This window comes from Vespa mandarinia, chromosome 23, assembly GCF_050613455.1.
Source record: "Vespa mandarinia isolate Hongniang chromosome 23, ASM5061345v1, whole genome shotgun sequence".
NCBI lineage: Eukaryota > Metazoa > Arthropoda > Insecta > Hymenoptera > Vespidae > Vespa > Vespa mandarinia.
In genome coordinates this window covers 2,177,501-2,197,028 of record NC_140832.1, presented here as the reverse complement: position 1 = coordinate 2,197,028, position 19,528 = coordinate 2,177,501, and the positions used below count along the sequence as shown (strand labels likewise).

The 19,528-nt window shown below is 27.7% G+C and overlaps 1 long non-coding RNA gene across 1 annotated transcript; it reads left to right on the top strand.

Annotated features, from left to right (window-relative positions):
• Positions 1–24: 24 nt before the first annotated feature.
• LOC146872277 (uncharacterized) lies at positions 25–13,216 on the top strand. The gene is made up of 4 exons (XR_014983526.1): positions 25–161; positions 3,971–4,091; positions 4,562–4,700; positions 13,111–13,216. It is a non-coding gene; the product is annotated as an uncharacterized LOC146872277 (long non-coding RNA).
• Positions 13,217–19,528: the final 6,312 nt, after the last annotated feature.

The following is a 19,528-nucleotide window of genomic DNA, read 5'->3' as shown; positions in this document are numbered from 1 at the left end:
TCTTTCTTAGCTCTTACTTATATACTCGAGGATACCTAAGGTTGATAAAGCTGAGGCTCCTCAGTTCGTTTCATACCGAGTTATACATCACCTGGCATTTACGTTCTTCCTCAAATTAACTGAAATATCTACGTACAAACATTGAACGTGACTTCCTACGGGTACGTAGTTTATTCGTTTAACGATCTAACTTTTATAATTCGATACATTTAAACTTTCTTTGATATAAATATATGTATGTAAGTTACATATTTTATTGTTAATATATATATATGTATATATATTTTGTTTTTCATCGTCGTCGCTGTTCCTGTGTTTGACATTTAAAAAAAAAAACAAAAAAAAAGAAAAAAAAAACGAAAAAAAGGAAAAGAAAAAAAAAGAGAGAGAAAAAAATAAACTCCCCCGAAAAAAAGACGGAGAAAAAATATGTACGTACATTCGAACACATCGTAGTTTATTTGCTTTATTTATGTATATACAACTTCGTTGTTTCCGTATTTCGTTATGTCGATAAAAGTGAACTATGTATTTTATCGTAATATACTTACGCTGCAACAATTTCTTTGCTATCGTTGTTCCTGTGTTTGACATTTAAACAAAAAAAAAAAAAAAAGAAAAAAAAGAGAGAGAAAAAAAAAGAAAGTAAAAAAAAAGGAAGAAAAGGAAAATAATGTGCGTAAAAATATTTAACAACATTTTTAGATTATTTCGCTAGTGAAAATTTAAAAAAGGGATATAAAAAATCAATTAAAGTTTTATCAAATAAAGTTCAAGATATTTATAGGATTATACATTTATTTGTAGTACTATTACTATTCGATGATTATAGTTTATTCAATTTATGAAACTTGATTGATAAAATGTAATTACGGATATTCACGTGAAAATACTGTGACGAGTGATAAAGACGTGTGGACAGTGATAAACAATAAATTGATAAAGTTCGACTTTGTTTATATTAATTAAATAAAGGTTACTCGATGATATTATTCTTGATACTTTACGCTTAAAGTTGAATCATATAGAAACATGAATTACTATGTTCTTTTAATTCTCAAAAGTTATATCTAATTAAAAAAAATCACATTTAATGTTTTCATTATACGGAGAGAAGAAAAATTTTACATTTCAGTTAATTATATTTTATTACAGAAATTAAAACAATAGAGGAGATGAAAATCAAATGAATTATTTTTTCTATTCATTATTTTTTAATTCTATTCTTTTTTTTTTTTTTTTTTAATACATTAACGACAACAATTCGATGTTATAACAGTGTACGTAAATTTAATCCAACATTTTGTATATATATATATATATTTTCTTTTTTTATTTTTTTATCATACGAATTTTCAAATAGAAAATATTTTTACAATTTTTCAATTTTTAATTTGATCTATTTTAAAAGGATCTTTAAATAAATGTCGATATATATATTTATTTAGAAATAAAATATTGAATCAATTTAATAAGAAATTTAAAATTGCCCTATGCTTATTATAATTACAATGGTATTATGATAATTGTCGAAATAATAATCGTGTTAGAAAACATATTTAAATTAACGTCGATATATTTATTTCGATATAAATTATCGAACGTTTTATTCCATTTAGATATCGATCAACCTAATAAGAACATTAACATTGCTTTATATTTTGTATCATGCAAATGGGAATTTGAGCAATAAATACTCTAAAAAGCAAATAGTATTTCACCCCTATAATTCGTATCATACCAATAGAAATTTGACCAATACTAAAATAATAGTCGTAATTAGAAATATCTCTAAATTAAACTCGACGTATTTATTTAGATATAAAATATCAAAGATTTATTACATTCGAATATCGATTAACCTAATAAGAAATTTAACATTGTCCTATATATTTTCTATAATTCCAATGAGAATTTGATCAGAATTGAGATAATAATAATAATATTAGAAGGATCCCTAAATTAATGTCGACGTATTCATTTAAATATAAAATATTAAACATTTATTACATTCGAATATCGATAAACCTAATGATAAATTTAACATTGTCCTATATTTTCTATCATTCCAATAGGAATTAGATGACTGTTAAAATAAAATAATAGTATTAGAAATTATTCTTAAATCAACGTCGAGATATTTATTTCGAGATATAAAATATCGTACATTTATTACATTCACATATCGATCAAAGCTATAATAACAATTTTAACATTATCCTATATTTTTTTTATCGTTCTAATAACAATTCGATCAATAAATATTATAACGTAGAAATTTTACTTTATCCTAGATTTTCAATAAAAATTCCAATAGGAATTTGATGATTGTTAAAATAAAATAATAGTATTAGAAGTTATCATTGAATCAACGTCGAGATTATTTATATCGATATAAAATATCATACATTTATTACATTCATATATCGATCAAAGCTATAATAATAATTTTAACATTATCTTATATTTTCTATCATTTTAATAACAAATTTGACCAATGAATAATATTAGGTAGTAATGGAAATTCATTTACTATTGCATGTCGATATTTAATTGTGATTAAAAATAAAAACTTGTTAAAAATTTATTCGTTTGAATTTAATTTAAGAAAGTGTCATTACTTTCCGGTCCATTTAATATAACAAATAAAAATTCTACTTTAGTATATATTTTATATAATTCCAATGGAAATTTGACCAATATCAAAATAATAGTTAGTAATTAAAAGGATATCTAAATTAACGTAAACATAACAATAGAGAGTTTGTCGTTTTGCGGATTCGATTGAATTAGAGTCACACGTTTCGGCTTATTGTTATTCGGTACGTTATACAGCATTTCATCCAAAATAATCGGGATCGTTCAATGAAATCGTTCGGTACGGTTCGCTCGCTTAACCATTATCAGGGTTCGTTGCCAAATGACCGAAGTTAAAACAAGAGGCGAGGGGTGGGTAGGGAGTGGGGAGGGGAGGGGTGGTGGTGATGAGGAGAGGGAGTAGGGTAGAGAGAAAACGAACGATCGGTTTGTACGGTAGAGAAGTGTCGTTCAACGGGGAGTCATAAAACCGATCAATGGATTAATTATCGAATTCGTATTTGTTCGCGTCGACGCGATACGATTAATTCTCGTCGATTTATCGAGCTTACGAGTCCGCGTCGTCGCTAAAACACTACCCCCTCCATCGTCGTCGTCGTCGTCGTCGTCCACCCTACCACCACATACCACCCACTCACCACGTGTGCGTTATAGTTGATCTTTCATTTTCTTCCGTTTCTTCTCTTTTCTTTCCTCTTTTTTTCTTGTTTTTTTCTTTTCTTTTTTTCTTTTTTTTTTTTTCTTTTTGTTCACGGAATAAAAAAAAGTATAATATCCCTTCGAAAGGAACGAACTAGTTTGTAGCTTGGATCATTCTAAATTCAATGAATTCCATTGGAATGCATCTCTTTGTTACTTTTTCTCGCACAATATTTACTGCAACGATTGGAGAATAATTTTTTTTTATTAAATATATATATATGTATATATTGATTAAAGTGATACATAAATAAAAGTAATATAAAGGTATATGATTTTCAAAAGATATTTTCAAAAGATATTATAAAAGATATTTCACATTGTCCTTATATTTTGTGTCATTTGAATGTTTACTAATTGAAGAAGAAGAAGAAGAAGAAGAAGAAAAAAGAAAAAGAAAGAAAAAAAAAGAAGTACAGAAAGAAAAACTGCATTTTATTGCAAGAATTTAAAACGAAAACATTTGTACGATCGTATGCGTAAATAAATCTAAGATATCAAAGATCAGTATCATTTTTTTTATCGTTAAATCTTTACTGATATCTTTTATTTTCTTTTTCCTTTCCAAGTGATATCGAAATAAAAATACAAAAAAAAAAAACAAAAAAAAAACAAAAAAAACAAAAAAAAATATCTTCATAAAAGCGATAAACTTACTAATACAATATCGTAGGTACGAGTATTATCACGACCACACCCAAGGTGCTAATCATGGCAAGTGTAACGACCGTCGAGTTTTGGAAAACTATTTTATGGCCGATATCACTTTTCGTCTTACTCTCCTGAAATTAAAAGTAAGAAAGATTCATGGATAATGTTTTTTCCCTTCTTTTTTTTTTTCCATTTTTTTTCTCTCTTTTCCTATCTTTTTTTCTTTTTTTTCTTTCTATCACGAAACTTTCGATGGGAGATAAGTTTATATAAAGAACAAAAAAGAAAAAACATTTATATATTGCGACGATATTTCGTAAAAAAAAAAATATATATATATATATGTATGTTAATATTAAATTTTCAAAAAGAACAGGAATGAAAATTTGCAGAACGATGTCTTCAAGAAGACTATAATCCTTTTAAGTAGTTATAAAGAAAGAAAACTTTATATATATATATATATATATATATATATATATATATATATATATATATGTATGTATGTATATTATATAATCTAGTTTTCTGTTCTTTCTTTCTTATCTTCTGTCTTATCGAACTATCCTCTATTGTTTTTCTTTATCTTTATTCTCTTTTCGTTTTCTTTCAGTTCTGTTTGGTCGTACAACGAGGAATCAAACCAAAGAGACAAACTGGATCATTGTATTTTCTAACAGATAAACGTGTTCGTGAAATCAAGTGGGAATTAATTAAGCGAAGAAAAACTTCGATCGTTTGGTACAACGAGAGTAAGACAGTTTTTCTCTCGTTATTTCAACTTTATAGAGACAACGATGAAAGAGAGAGAAAAAGAGACAGAGAGAGAGAGAGCGAAAGAGAGCGAGAGAGAGAGAGAGAGAGAGAGAAAATACAAATAGTAGAAACTAACAGAAGATTCTCTAACTTTGTTGATCGAACAGACTTTTCTCTATCTTTCTCTCTCTCCCTCTCTCTCTCTCTCTCTCTCTCTCTCTCTCTTTTTCTCTCTGAAATACTTGAACATTAATGAGACATTCTACTTTTGTTCTGTAAATAATAATAATTACAATAATAAAAAGAAAAATAAAACGTATTCACGTTATGGTGATGGAAAGAAAAAGAAAAAAAAAAAGAAAAAAAAAGAAAAAAAGGAAAAAAGGAAAAAGTAAGAGAGAAAAGAGATTTTTTATCGTGCAAAAGGAAACAAAAAAAAACAAGAAAAGAATAGAGACAAGAAAATTAGGTTCATTCTTTTTATATTCTCTTTTTCCTTCTAAGGAGGACAAATGTTACGAGATTAAAATGAACAACCAGTTAGATTCTCGTTAAAAGTTTGACGAATAACGTTTATCCCTTTAGTCCTACAAACTCTTATTGTTTAACTTAGTTCGTTAACATCATTTGTTAAAGAAATGGTAATATTAAATGCATAAACCATTTAATTTCACGTTAGCTTGACCTCATTATATATATATATATATATATTTTTTTTTTTTAGTTTTCGTGGAGGGGATCGATGAATTTTGTAAAAATCATAAAATTTCATTTTTACCTTCGACAGCTTTATGATTTTTAAGCTTCTTTTCGAAATATACGAACTGGAAATATAGCTAGTTTTATTTAAAAAAAAAAAAAAAAAAAAAAAAAAAAGAAAAAGGAAGGAAAAGATTGAAAAAAAAAATTGAAAAAAATATATATTCGATAAAAACTTATTGATTAAAAACTTTCGCCATTATTTATTCATCTCGACCTTTTAATATACATATATATATATATATATATATCAATATCTCTATTTGTTCAATATGATCGTAACAGTATTGGCGTATTGACGTACGATTAAATGTAAACGATAATCTCGTAATTTTAATCGGAATAAATTCAGACGAATTTCTAAGTATCTATGTACGTACGAAAATGGGCCAGATTTATTTTGTTTTGTTCTTTTTTGTTTTTCTTTTTTTTTGTATTTTCTTTTTCAAATATCCGATTAAAAATTAGCAACTAAAAAGATTCATTCTATTTATCTATTTGTTTGGATGTATATCAATATTTCTTTTTCCATTTCTATTCGCATTATCAATATATCTATTCATTCGAATATAATCGCAATAGTATATGCGCGTTGGTGTGTGTATGTGAGTGTGTTAAATGTAAAGAACATCTCGGAATAAATTCAATTACTTCGAATAACCCAAGAAGTAAATTATAAATTGCAATCTCGTTTGCCTTCTCTGTCTACTTTGCTCTATACTTTTTCTCTTTTTTTTTTTTATCTGTCTGTCTGTCTGTCTCTCTCTCTCTCTCTCTCTCTCTTTTTTTCTCTGTATCTCTCTATCTTTATTTATTTTTTTCTCCTTTTTTTCTATTTTTTTTTTTTTTTTTATTACCGTCATATGCCGTGGGGCGTTGACTTAACGTCCTAAATGAATACTCCGGGAATTGGAGAGATTCTTTAAATATATATACATATATATATGTGTGTGTGTGTGTGTGTGTATGTTTGTGTATGTATGTGTATATACATACTTGAAGTTTCAGTGCATTGCTGGCAGTGCAAAAGATGCAAACTAACGTAAGGAAAAGAAATTGCCGTAACATTTTCTCTGTGTCGAATGTCTTTGATAATTCAAACGATACTAAAGAAATAATGAACGTGCAAAATTTCAACGTTGTTATCATTTATCATTTATCTCCAGAGATAAAATTTAACAGATAATTTTTATCGTACTATCGCCAATTTTATTATCTTTCTTAATACGTTTAATATATAATGAGAATAATATTTAATATTTAATATGACATAATAGAATTAAGATTTAATGAGAATTTTTTATTATTTAAAAGCAAACTTAATTTTATAATTGTTGGATTCTAAGTAACAAAATATTTTTCAAATTTTAAACTTGTACAAAGGATATTGACATAGTTAGTTGATTATGCGTATTCGAATATGACGAATGAATTTTAACTATCGCGAATAATAAAATAAGCGGACACGATTATTGCGATCGATTATTGTCTCTATTTTTTATTTTTCTTTTCTTTGTTTTTTGTTTTTTTCTTTTGTGCTTTTTTTTTCCTTTTATTTTCTATCCTTCTCTTACGCTTTTACTTTCCTCACATTTCGTAAGATGTCCTCTCTCTCTCTCTCTCTCTTTTTCATTTTATCTCTCCTTTTTTCTTTTTTTTCTTGTTTCTTTTTTTTGCGTTCAAATAACGTCAATCAACGAACGAAATAAATTTTTGTCAAAATGTCAATTTTTTAACGCATCAAAGGGGAAATATTCATTTTGTTAGCACACCGTTTATTACCTTAACGTAAAGGATAAATGGATTTCACTCTTGCACTTTTTATTTCTTTTGCTTTATTCTTTTTTTTTTCTTTTTCTTTTTCTTTGTCTTTTTTTATTTTTGTTTTTATTTTTATTTTTATTTTTATTTTTATTTTATTTATTTTTTTATCTTTAGTGTCGAACTGACGCGTATGAACGTATGCATGTACGTACGTGCGTTGCAGAGTTGCAAGTAAAGTGGATAGTTTTGAATGGATAAGCGTGAAAAATAGAAAAGAGAAAGAAAGAGAGAGAGAGAGACAGAGAGAGAGAGAGAAATGGAAGAAAAGATGAATTGAAAGAGAACAAAGAAGGAATTATACGTTCTTTCAACGATATTGTTTTTTTTCTTTCTTCCTTCTTTCTTTTTTATTTATTTATTTATTTATTTATTTATTTATTTTTAAATTGGAATTTTCGAAAGAATTAAAACGAAACAATAGGCTATCTCCTATCTTTTAATTGAAAACGAATAAGGATGGAATTATAGTGGTGATAAATGAATAATTAAAAATATTGTTGAGAAAGAATTTTACAGATTTTCGACGATAAATTAAATATCATGTATTATTGTATTATCGATTATTCGAAAAAATTTATTTTTCACTTGGAGCTATTTCGAGAATGGAATTATTATTGAAGAAAATAAAAAAAAAAAATAAACAAACAAATAAATAAATAAATAAATAAATAAATAAATAAATAAATAAATAAATAAATAAAGAAGAAAAGAAAAAGCATGAAAAAGCATGAAACAGCATGAAAAAAAAAAGAATAAAAAAAACGTACGGACGTTTCTTTTTTTCTCTTTTTTTTCTATTTTTTATTTTTAAAGTCGTTACGGTGAATCGTAATACTTTTTCCAAGAGTAGAAAATATTGTTATCACTTTGGGAATGAGAAAAATATATTGGAATACGAGATTTAATAGGAATAAAATGTGAATATTGTAGTTACGTATAAATAATATATAGATAATAAAAAGAAATATGATTTTGATAAAAAGTATTTTCAAATCGTACTTATTAATATTTCTCTTATCGACACGTTCGATACGCATATTACTATTATTATTAATATTATTATTATTTTTATTATTATTATTATTCATATTCATTTGATCAAATAGGATCGATCCATTTCAAACGTATACAATTATGTTTAATAGTACGAGAAAAATAGTACACGTCGTTTTCTTTTTAATTTTTCTTGTTTTTCTTTCTTTCTTTTTTCTTTTTCTTTTTTTTTATCGATATTTCATCGCGTATCGATTACATTTTTCACGAGGATGATATTTTTTTCTTTCTTATCTTTTTCTTTTTTCCTTTTCTTTTGTGCTTTATATATATATATATTTTTTTTTTTTTTATCAAAGAAAGACAATATTCGATAAGGAAAAATGATTCTTCCGTGTTTCTTTCTCCATTGAAAGAAAGAAAGAAAGAAAGAAAGAAAGAAAGGAAGAAAGAGAAAGAAAAAAAAGGAGAGGAAGGAGGAAAAGAAAAAGTGAGAAAGATGAAAGCAGTTAGACACGCCAAGAGAGGTTGGATCCACTCGTAACAAACATCGCCATCGCAGTTATCAATTTCCTGTAATCCCGTATTTCCTTGGCATTTCTCGCTGTGTGTACTTTACAGATTGCCTCGTTGAGCCCTCGTGGGAGTTTGGTTCTTGCAAACAGGAAAATACTCGAGCTTACTGTCCCATAAAATTTGATAAAGTAAGAAGTCAACTATGGCTGGCCCACTCGAATCAGATGAGGGATAACTATGAAATAGGTATTTTCACTTGTGCATATATGTGTATCTTAGCGTATGTATGCAGGTATATATATATGTGTGTGTGTGTGTGTGTGCGCGTATGTGTGGGAGAGAGAGAGAGAGAGAGAGAGAGAGGGAGGGAGACTATGATCTCAATGAAAAATCATTAAATCAATTTTTTTTTTCATTCATCATTCATTTCAATCATATCCACGAGTTAATGAAATTGAAAAGATTTCGACATATCAATGGAAAACTTTCGAGCTTTTCCGTTCGATTTAATTAAAATAGAACGAAAAAAAAGAAATAAAAAATACAGAGAAAAGAGAGAGAGAGAGAGAGAGAGAAAATTTATATATCCATATGATATAATATATGGCATTATCGAAGCTTATAATAAAGTAATCTTACAAGGATACCTTGAGTTTTTCGTTCCAAGTAAGATACGTACGAAACGATTTGTAAAGTTTCTGAAGACTTTCGAAGACAGTTTAAGTTACTTTAAGATTGAAAATCCTTTCCCAAACGGGTACTTTAGAATTTAAAACGTCTTTTCGTTTTAGAACACGTAAAGTTCAAAGGAGAAACTAGTTAATTTTACATCGTAATATACCTTACGTTTCTACTTATATTTAGAACTGTTTTCGCGTTCGAATTGATTCTAAATTGAAAAAGAGAGAGAAAAAGAGAGAGACAGAGAGAATAAAGAAAGAGAGAGAGAAAGAGATAGAGAGAGAGAGAGAGAGAGAAAGAAATAAACTCACAGATTTTTATTTATTCAATTTACGTAATATTAACGATTTATGTAGAATGCGTGAGATGATAAAAAAAAAAAAATTGCAAAAAAGAAAAAACAGAAAAGAGAGAGAGAGAGAGAGAGAGAGAGAAAGAATATTTTTCTTTCAAAAATAACTCTCTCCCTCGTGCGATTGGTATATGCGTTCGTTGAGAGACACTTCTTCGACGTTGAATGATGAATACGATTTCGATACGATCTCAAGACTGTCGAATCAGAATATCTTGTTATAAATCCGAACGAACGCATTCCGCAGATGATCCTTCATCTGTCTCTACTATTCGATCTAGAGAGTTCACCTCTTTCCTTTTACGAAGAAGGCTCTTTTCCTTTCTTTTTCTTCTTCTTTCTTCTTCCTTTTCTTTCCTTTCCTTTCCTTTCCTTTCCTTTACTTCGTTCATTTCTTCCCAATCTCCGTTCGTAGAAAAAGGAGTCACGTTTGGTTCGACCTTCTCGCTTGAACGGCTAAACCTTCTTCGTCTCTCTCTCTCTCTCTCTCTCTCTCTTTCTCCCTTTTTTATTTTACTTTTTATTTTCTTTCTTTTATTCTTTTTTTTCTTCTTCTTTTTTTCTTTTTCTTCTTTTTTTTTTTTTTTTTCTTTTTTTTTCCTTTCCTCTCATCGAAACGATTCAAGTGGAACACGCTTCTTCTCATATCGAGATTTCATCGACGCAGGATATTAAAAGTAGATTACCAGAGAGATTTCAGATTTCTTTTCTTTTCTTACTCTTCAATGCGCGATGACACTCCATTCGTAAATTTCTCGTTTAAAAGAAAGAGAGAAATGAAAAAGAAACAGAAAAGAATTAGAAGGAGAGAGAGAGAGAGAGAGAGAGAGAGAGAGAGAGAGAGAGAAAGAGAGTGAGAGAGATATCAAAGAAGTCTACGATTTATAATACGATCGATTTTTTATTAATTAATCTTTTTTCTTTTTTTTTTTTTTTTTTTTCTTTTGACGGATCCGTAATTTTATTATTATTTATATCTATACATTACGAGAAAGTTCATTTTTTTATAATTTGTTAATCAGTGGACAATTTTCTTTTTTTTTTTTTCTTTTTTTCTTTTTTCCTTTTTAACTATTTAATCACTTTTTTTTTTGTACTAATTCTTGCATCCTTTTTTCTCTTTTTTCTTTTTTCTTTTTTTCCTTTTTTTTTTTTTTTTTTTTTTTTTATTAACCAACGATCGTTATCTCTCGTCTGCAATGTAAAAAAAAAAAAAAAAAAAAAAAAGAGAATGAAAAAAAAGAACCAAGAGGAAAGAGAGAAAAAAAAGGGAACAAACGAAATGTTGAACGGTTTCTATTTTAGAATCAATTGAATAAATGAATACTTTTTTTCATTTGGTTTCCATTATCGCGATGCATAAAAGATTGTCGGACATCTTGTCGTTCACGTTCACGTTCACGTTCGTAATGTGTCAAAGCGAGAAAAGCAATTTTTCATTAATTGCTTTTCGGTTTGATGAATTTTACGTTGAAGTAATTAAAAGAAAAAGAAAATTAAAAAGGTAAAAAAAAGATAGAAAAAAAAACAAACAAAAAGAAGAAAAAAGATAAAAGAGAGAAAGAAAGAAAGAAAGGAGAGGGGGAGGGGAGGGAAAAAAAGGAGAACGATTTTTGCATGATTTTTCGACAAATTTTACGATATATTCATAGATACCAAATATATGCAATATATATGCAATATATATGCAAGATACATGCAATAAATTTTACGTATTAAATGTTTTCAAAATTTCTTTTTTCTTCTTTTCTTCTTTTCTTTCATTTTATTTATTTTATTTTTTATTTTTTTCTATCGATCCCATAGAATTAAATACTCATTTATATAAAATTAATATACCTATAATAACGATTTAATTGCAATCGAAATAATTGATCCCCTTTGAAAATATGTCATAAAAAATATATTCGAGAGAGAAGGAGATAGAGCGAGAGAGATAGAGAGAGAAAGAGAGAGAGAGAGAGAGAGAGAGAGAGAGAAATAACATGAATTCGTGATAAATCGTAATAAAACGTATTACCATGGAATGTTCGGAAAGCGATAATAATTACTGCTTTCTCGTTTCGGGACAAAAGACCGCGTGCAACTCGATAGAATGTAAATTTTACAAATGAGGAGAACATTGATGCTCGCTAACATAAATCATGTTAATCGCTTTTTGCCATTCGACTGTTTTAAATATGCGTTTTGAATGATCACGTTTTACACGGTCAATAAACTTACGATCGGTCGAGTGCTCGGTCGTGTATTCGGTATAAAAAAAAGAAAAAAAAAAAGAAAAAAATAACCCAGATATTTTAAAAACCATGATAATAATTAAAATCGCCTGTTAAAATACAGATGAAATTTCAATTTTCTCGTTATATTTGTATTTTTTCTTTTTCTTTTTTCTTTTTTTTTTTTTTTTTTTTCTTTTTTTTTTTTTCTTTTAAAAAACCAATAAAGTCAAACGAACGCTTTATCAAATGTTTTCGTTATTAATTATTATTATTTGAATGAATATTAAATTAAAGTTTATGGGATTATTTGTGAATAACGTTTGAATAATATTCAAATAAACTTCATGCGATATGTGTAAAATTTCGATCATTATAACCATTCAAGAATTGTCTTTTGATTGATTCTACATACGCACACATACACACACATATATATATATATATATATATATATATTTTATAAATAAAGATGTAACAATTTATTATAAGATACGAATGTAAATTAGAACGTTATCGAATAATGTTGATTTTCTACGTTTTGTACAAAATTAGACATGGTACAAAGTAGTACCATTCTAGATTATTTAAGGGTTATACGTAATAGCTATCGTCAATGGTAATCGACATCGGCTTAATAATTATGCCGTGCCTTTAACTAATAATAATATTCCGCAAAGCATAGCTGGCCACCTATTACTGCTTTATAGCTTATTGTTAGCCATGCTAATGTTGTTCCTTTATAACAGTGGCTTACCGGGATATAAGACTCCCCCTCTCCTTCTATCCTATTCTATTTCAACCCTTCCTACTTTTACTTCGGAAAATAAAAAAAATAATTATTAAAAAAAAAGAAGCCTTTTTTCTCTTCCTTCGTTTCGCATTTTAATGAGAGAACAAAATATATAAAGAAAAGAAAAGAAAAGAAAAGGAAAAAAAAAAGAATTAGAATTCTGTTCAATTTCGATCCTCTCTCTCTCTCTCTCTCTATTTCTCTTTCTCTTTCACTTTTGGTATCTAGTTTATTCCGTCGAAATCTCATTTACCGTTTACACTTTTTATCAGAGTACAGTGGAGCGCATTAAACTTACCGTCCGGAAGTTTTAATTGCCCCGACGATTTCTGCTGCCGCGCGCCGCCTGGCATCGGCTAGCTTCCACAGCCCAAGGACAAACTATTCTGTAATTAAGATTTTTACGACGTCGTCCGTGTAAAGCTAATCTCGTCGTCATCGCATCGTTAATAATCTGCACGCAATGCGGCTGTCTGCCAAAGTATGTATATATATATATATATATATATATATATACACATACACATACATATATATATATATGTGTGTGTTATTTAAATATATATACGTAAATATATTTAATATTTTCTCATAAGAAATTATATTAAAAAAATATTCATTATGATCAATTATTAGTCAATCTCTCGTTGATTTTATTGAGAATGAAATTTCGATTCGTACGATTTTCTTTAATTGATATTTCTTACGTCATTCGTAAAAATTAACTCTCGTTATCCTTTCTACATAGAAAGAAGTTGAGAAGAAAAAAATATCAAGATGTGTGCGTTGGTAATCCCGAAGTTCAACCCCCGTATACGACGATTTGTTTCACTTTGCGCTCGACTTTCTACATTCTCATCCCATTTCCGATTCCTTCGCTGTTCGCTTAATCTTCGCGACTCAAGACGTATCCCACCATTAGTTCCGCCTTTCTCTCGGCCCTACTATTTCTTTTTCTTTTTTCTTTTTTTCTCTCTTCTGTTTTTCTTTTTTTTTTTCTTTATCTTTTTTGTTTCCTCTTCTATCCTTCCTCTTTATATTTTCTTTTTGATCGATCCGGCAACGTAATTAAACGCTGTAACAAGATGTAACAATCTTTATTAATGTAACATCTCTATTGCAAGATATTGTTCATTAATTTATTTTAAAAGAATCGATTGTATATCTAAAGTAAATGATATATTACGATTTATAATAATTATTTTTTCTCATAATAAATTACAATAATTGTATAAATTTTAATAATTACAATAATTATATAAATTTTAATAATTACAATAATTATAATAACGTTATTATCTATGATAATTAATTGATTTTACAATTAATGAAAATTAGAGGATACATAAATTCATTCAATAGAGTTATTCGAGAACGTTTAATAAAAATGTTGTGTTATTTTGGAATTATTCTTCTTTTTCTTTTCTTTTTTTCCTTTTTTTTTTTTTTTTTTTTTTTTTTGAATCGAATATTTATTTCCATTACAAAACATTTTTTTATCATCGACAGAAAATATCGAATTGGTCAACGAATTATTTCAGAACTTTTTAGTATTTTATATCTTTATAAATGACACTATATTTAATACCTTTTATCGAACATTCGTATATAATATGGTACACTATAGCTATTGGATTTTCCAATAAATAAATAAATGTCGAATTTTAGAATTTTCAGTAAAAAATACTGAATGTTGTATTGTCTTGTTATACATATATATATATATTTATATTATATATACACAACATGATAAAAAATTGAAAGTTACGATATTGCTTATTGGATAATTATAATAATATTTTCTAATAAAAGATCATAGTATGTGCACATCCTAGGCTCAATTCCAATATTTATACTAATGTATTATAATATTATATACGAAAAAAAATATATATATATGTATCATTTATTTAGATATATAAAATACTAAAAATTCCGACATTATTATTTAAACTCAATATGGTTGGAGTTGAACGATACAATATCTCATATAAAAAACTAGATTAAACGTAGAATATAAAAGAAGGAAGTATATATCTTATCGTGTATACATATGTACTTGTATATATTTATACATACGTATAAAGCACTTTATATACCGACGTCTCTCGCATTAGACTTCTAAGATACGATATAACGTATACGAATTTTTTTCGTTGAAAACAAAGTGAAAAGGAAAAAAAGTCCAACATAAAAACCTTTCGTGTTTCTTACCTTATTATCAAAACAAAACAAAAACTACAAACAACGATCGAAATATAGTATATACTATATATATATATATATCATAACATTCTGCTAACACGATAATGCGATTATAATTTCAAAAAAAAAAAAAAAAAAAAAAAAGAAAAAAAAGAAGAAAGAAAAAAAATGAATGTTAAAAGTTATTGATCACTTTCATCGTTGATAAAGTCAGAGAAATATAATTATGTTGGTTTGAAACATGACGTCATTCACCTATTATTAACCGCATGCTATTCGACTACTATATATATATATATATATATATATATATTCGCATTAAATAAAATAGAGAAGTGAGAGGAGAAAAAAAAAGTTCCTTTTCCCTTCTTCTAAACTTATCGATCATTCTCTCACGTCGACTTCAATTTTCTCGACTCTGTATCATCCCATGATACTGGGGAACGTCCATTTGCTATAAACGCGAACTATACATGTTACACTTCGAATAACCCAGATTTTTTCTTTTTTATTTCTGTTTTTTTTTTTTTTTTTTTTTTTTGTCCAACGACAGTGACAACAGCAACGACATCCATACGTAATTACATACATATATATATATATATTTCGTTTGAAAAATTTTGATAAATTTTGATACGTGCTAAATATCTTATATATAGTATTCGTCAGATCGAATAGAATGTAATTCGTGAGTAATGATTATTTTTGTTTAATTTTCTTTTGCTTTCATTATTTTTCTTTCACTTATTATCACTAACATTATCAATATTTTCCTTTATCTTTGATTTGTCTTTGAATATTTATCTATTAATATTGAAAAGTTAATCAATGAGAGAACATTAATAGTAATTATTGTAAAATAAATTGAAATTTATAATAAATCAATTTACTTATCACTACTATTAAGGCCAAAACATTTCGACTGGGATATGTACTTATTAGAAAAGCTTCGAAAACATTTAATTTCCCTTTGATGTTGTATTTTACTAATACAGCATGTTCCTGGTATAAAAGACTACGTTAATTGATAAGGTTCGATTCGATTCGATTCGATTCGATTTGATTCTACTTGTTCGAATATACAAGAGCAACGTTTTCAATTAATACAATTAAAATAATATTTTCATTTGTTACATAGTACATAGTATATATATATATATATATATATATATATATATATATATATATTTATATATGTATACTATTCACTGTATAGACTTTTGAAGCGAAGTCGGAAGTTTCAATTGAATAATTCTGTCTAAAAAAAAAAAAAAAGAAATAAAAAAAGAAAAAAAGGAAGAAGACGAAGAAGAAGAAGAGAAAGAGAAAGAGAAAAGAAAGATAAAAGAATTTGTTGAAATCTTTTGGAAAAGTAAAATGGTCGTGTCGAGTTCTTTGTTAAATTCTATATCTGGGTTGACAAGACTATATTCCAGGAGGCACTTTAAACGTTTCAAATGTATTTTACAATGTAAAGGAAATACATTGTGAAACGGGGGAAAAGCTAATAATTAATTTCCATTTTCATAAACGTTTCCCATTACATAAAGATCCGAATTCGCAGTTAAATTTCTACAGTTATTTCTCATCGTTAAATGTACTTTGATTATTTTTACGAGTATATGTGTGTGTGCGTGTGTGCTTTAAGAAAATGAAAGATATATCAATGATTAAATAACACTTGGAATATATTATATTAGAATTATTTACAATCCTTCTGTTTAATTATATATATATATATATATATATATATATATGTATACATTTTTTTTTCTGTGCCATTTCATTGACTCTTATTTCTTTTTTCTTTTTCTTTCTTTCTTTTCTTTTCTTTTTTTTTTTTTTTCGTTCGAACTCTTCATTTTCTGTTTATTAAAATGAAGATATACATTGGTAAGTTCCATTGGCATTTAATAATTATTAGCTTTCTCAAAAGAAAATTGCATCAATCAAATCGATAAGAAAAATTTTCAAACGAACAAGATTATTATTATCGTACGATTTTTCTTTTTCTTTTTTCATTTCTCTTTTTTTTTCTTTTCTTTTTTTCTTTTTTTTTTTTTTTCAATAATATCTACTAATAACGTCGTACAACAAATTAATACTTCATCTTTTTCTTTTTCTCGTTCCTTTTTGTCCAGACGATTTCAAATTAGATTTGAATTTCTTTTTTGTTTTTTTTTTTTCCACGTACGATACCAACGTAATTTGATAATTTTATTTCTTTTCTTTTCAATTTTCCACCGAAGAATGCAAATTAATTTCGAACTTTCGGGGAACTATCCCTATCGGGAAAATTTCTTATCATGATATTAATATACCCTATATAATAATAACAACATAATTCTTAATACAATGTTGAGAATTCTTACTGTACGTGATAAAGAAGGACAAATTTACGAGAATTTTAAATTATTACGAAGAGATAAACTTACGAGAATATTTTTAAGAAAAAAAAAAAAAAAAAAAAAAAAAAAAAAAAAAAAGAAAAAAGAAGAAAATTTCTAAAAATAAAAAAAAAAAAAGAAAAGAATTTCCATAAAAATATTCGTAACGTCATTCAAGATTATTCAATGTCAATATAAAAAAAAAAAAAAAAAAGAAAAGAAAAAGAAACCGTACGCGCTAATGATAACAATTAATTCAATTATCATCATTGGGATATATTTCGTAATCGATTAATCAAAATTTTTTTTTTTTTTTTTTCTTTTTTTTTTCAAATCTTTCTCATCGCCAACATGAATGGAAACAAAAAGTGATTGTTGTAAAGCTTACGCTTTTCAAAATCGATCTATTAAAAGGATTATACATGGACGTTGGCATATAATCAACGTTAGATCGAAGAGATTTGAAAGGAAAAAAGAAAAATCCCTTTGATAATTGACGTTTGCCTTTTTATGAGAGACATTTTTAAAATAATACATTGCACGTGAGTGCACGCGTGCGCTCACGAACACGATGGGATTGAGGGACGACGAGGTGAGGGAATGGATGGGATTAGGGAGGATGGAGGATGGAGGATGACGAACACAACAAGCTCTGGACGTGTAGACAATGAACTTTCCCGAGAGAAAATTAGAGCGTGGCAATAGCTGACAACGCGAATGTTAAAGCGCGTTACAAGAGAATATTACAGGGTTGGAGCATTGTATCCAAATGCAATTAAGTGCCTTTCATTGACTCCCTTCTGTAGGCCGATTTACGCAATGACGCTCTATACCTCGTTAATCAGTCGAATCTCTCAATGAGCTTCGAACCTCATCGTGGCTTTGTATCCTGTCTACGATTAAGCCATTAGATCGATCTGATCGTTTCTATTGGATTCAATGGCACAATTATCTCCCCCCCCTCCACGACGTCCCCTCCCCCCTCCCCCCTTACCTAACACCCTTTACATACTTGCAATTATATCCTTGATATTAAATCATTCGTAATAAATTTCTTTTCCCCTTATTCCGTCCTTCTACGTTTTTCTTTCTAACCATCCATCCCTCCTCCCGTCAATCGTCGTTAATCTTTTTTATCTCTGTACGCGCGAGGACGACTGCATTAAAAAAAAAAAAAAAAAAAAGAAAAAAAAAAGGACAAAAGAAAGAAAACGAAAGGAAAAAAAATCTATTACAAAATAGTATTCAATATTTTTACGTTAATATTTTTCCACCTTCTTCACTTTTCAATTATCATTTATTTCTTTATTTAATTTCTTTGAAATATTCTAAACAAATTGGATGATATTTAATCGATAGAAAATAATAATAAATAGTTTTGGGAAACTTATAAGAGTTATTCGTCGGTGTAGAAAAAAAAATGTTTGTTAGGATAGGCACGGGGGTAAAAACAAAAAAAAAAAAAAGAAAACAAAACGTTTTCATAGAGTTTCATAGAGCGTGAGGGTAAATGGAATGAACGCATTTACTCGCTTCACTGACATACATATACAAATGGGTGCGTATACTGATGGGAGGAGGTGGAGGAGGGTATGTGGGAGGGGGGGAGGGAAGTGCGGTATTTGATTGTCACGAATACGTGACAATCAAATAGTCATATCTGTTAAACTCATGCGTTATTCAAGTGGTTCGTTGTTGTACAAATGGAACAGTATACCCTGTCAAAACACTATGTTCTATGTCGGCAAAACTGTATCACCATTTTCGTGTTTCCGCACATTGCTTGTCGATCGTGAATTTCACGCGGAGAGTGAGAATGGAAAATGATTTCAAACGAAATCGAAACTTCGTCATGCGTAGGATAAACTAATGCTATGGAAATACAGACCCATAGAGATACACATACAGATATCATACACGTAGACGTATACATAAGGTTCATATGGATAAATATACATATGGATGGATGAACGAACAGAAATTTTATATACAACGTTATTATTACACAAACTTTAATTGTAAAGTAATTAATGAACATATTTGAAAGGATAAAATCCTATAAGTTTCTTTGTTAAATAACGATGGAAATTTTGGTTAA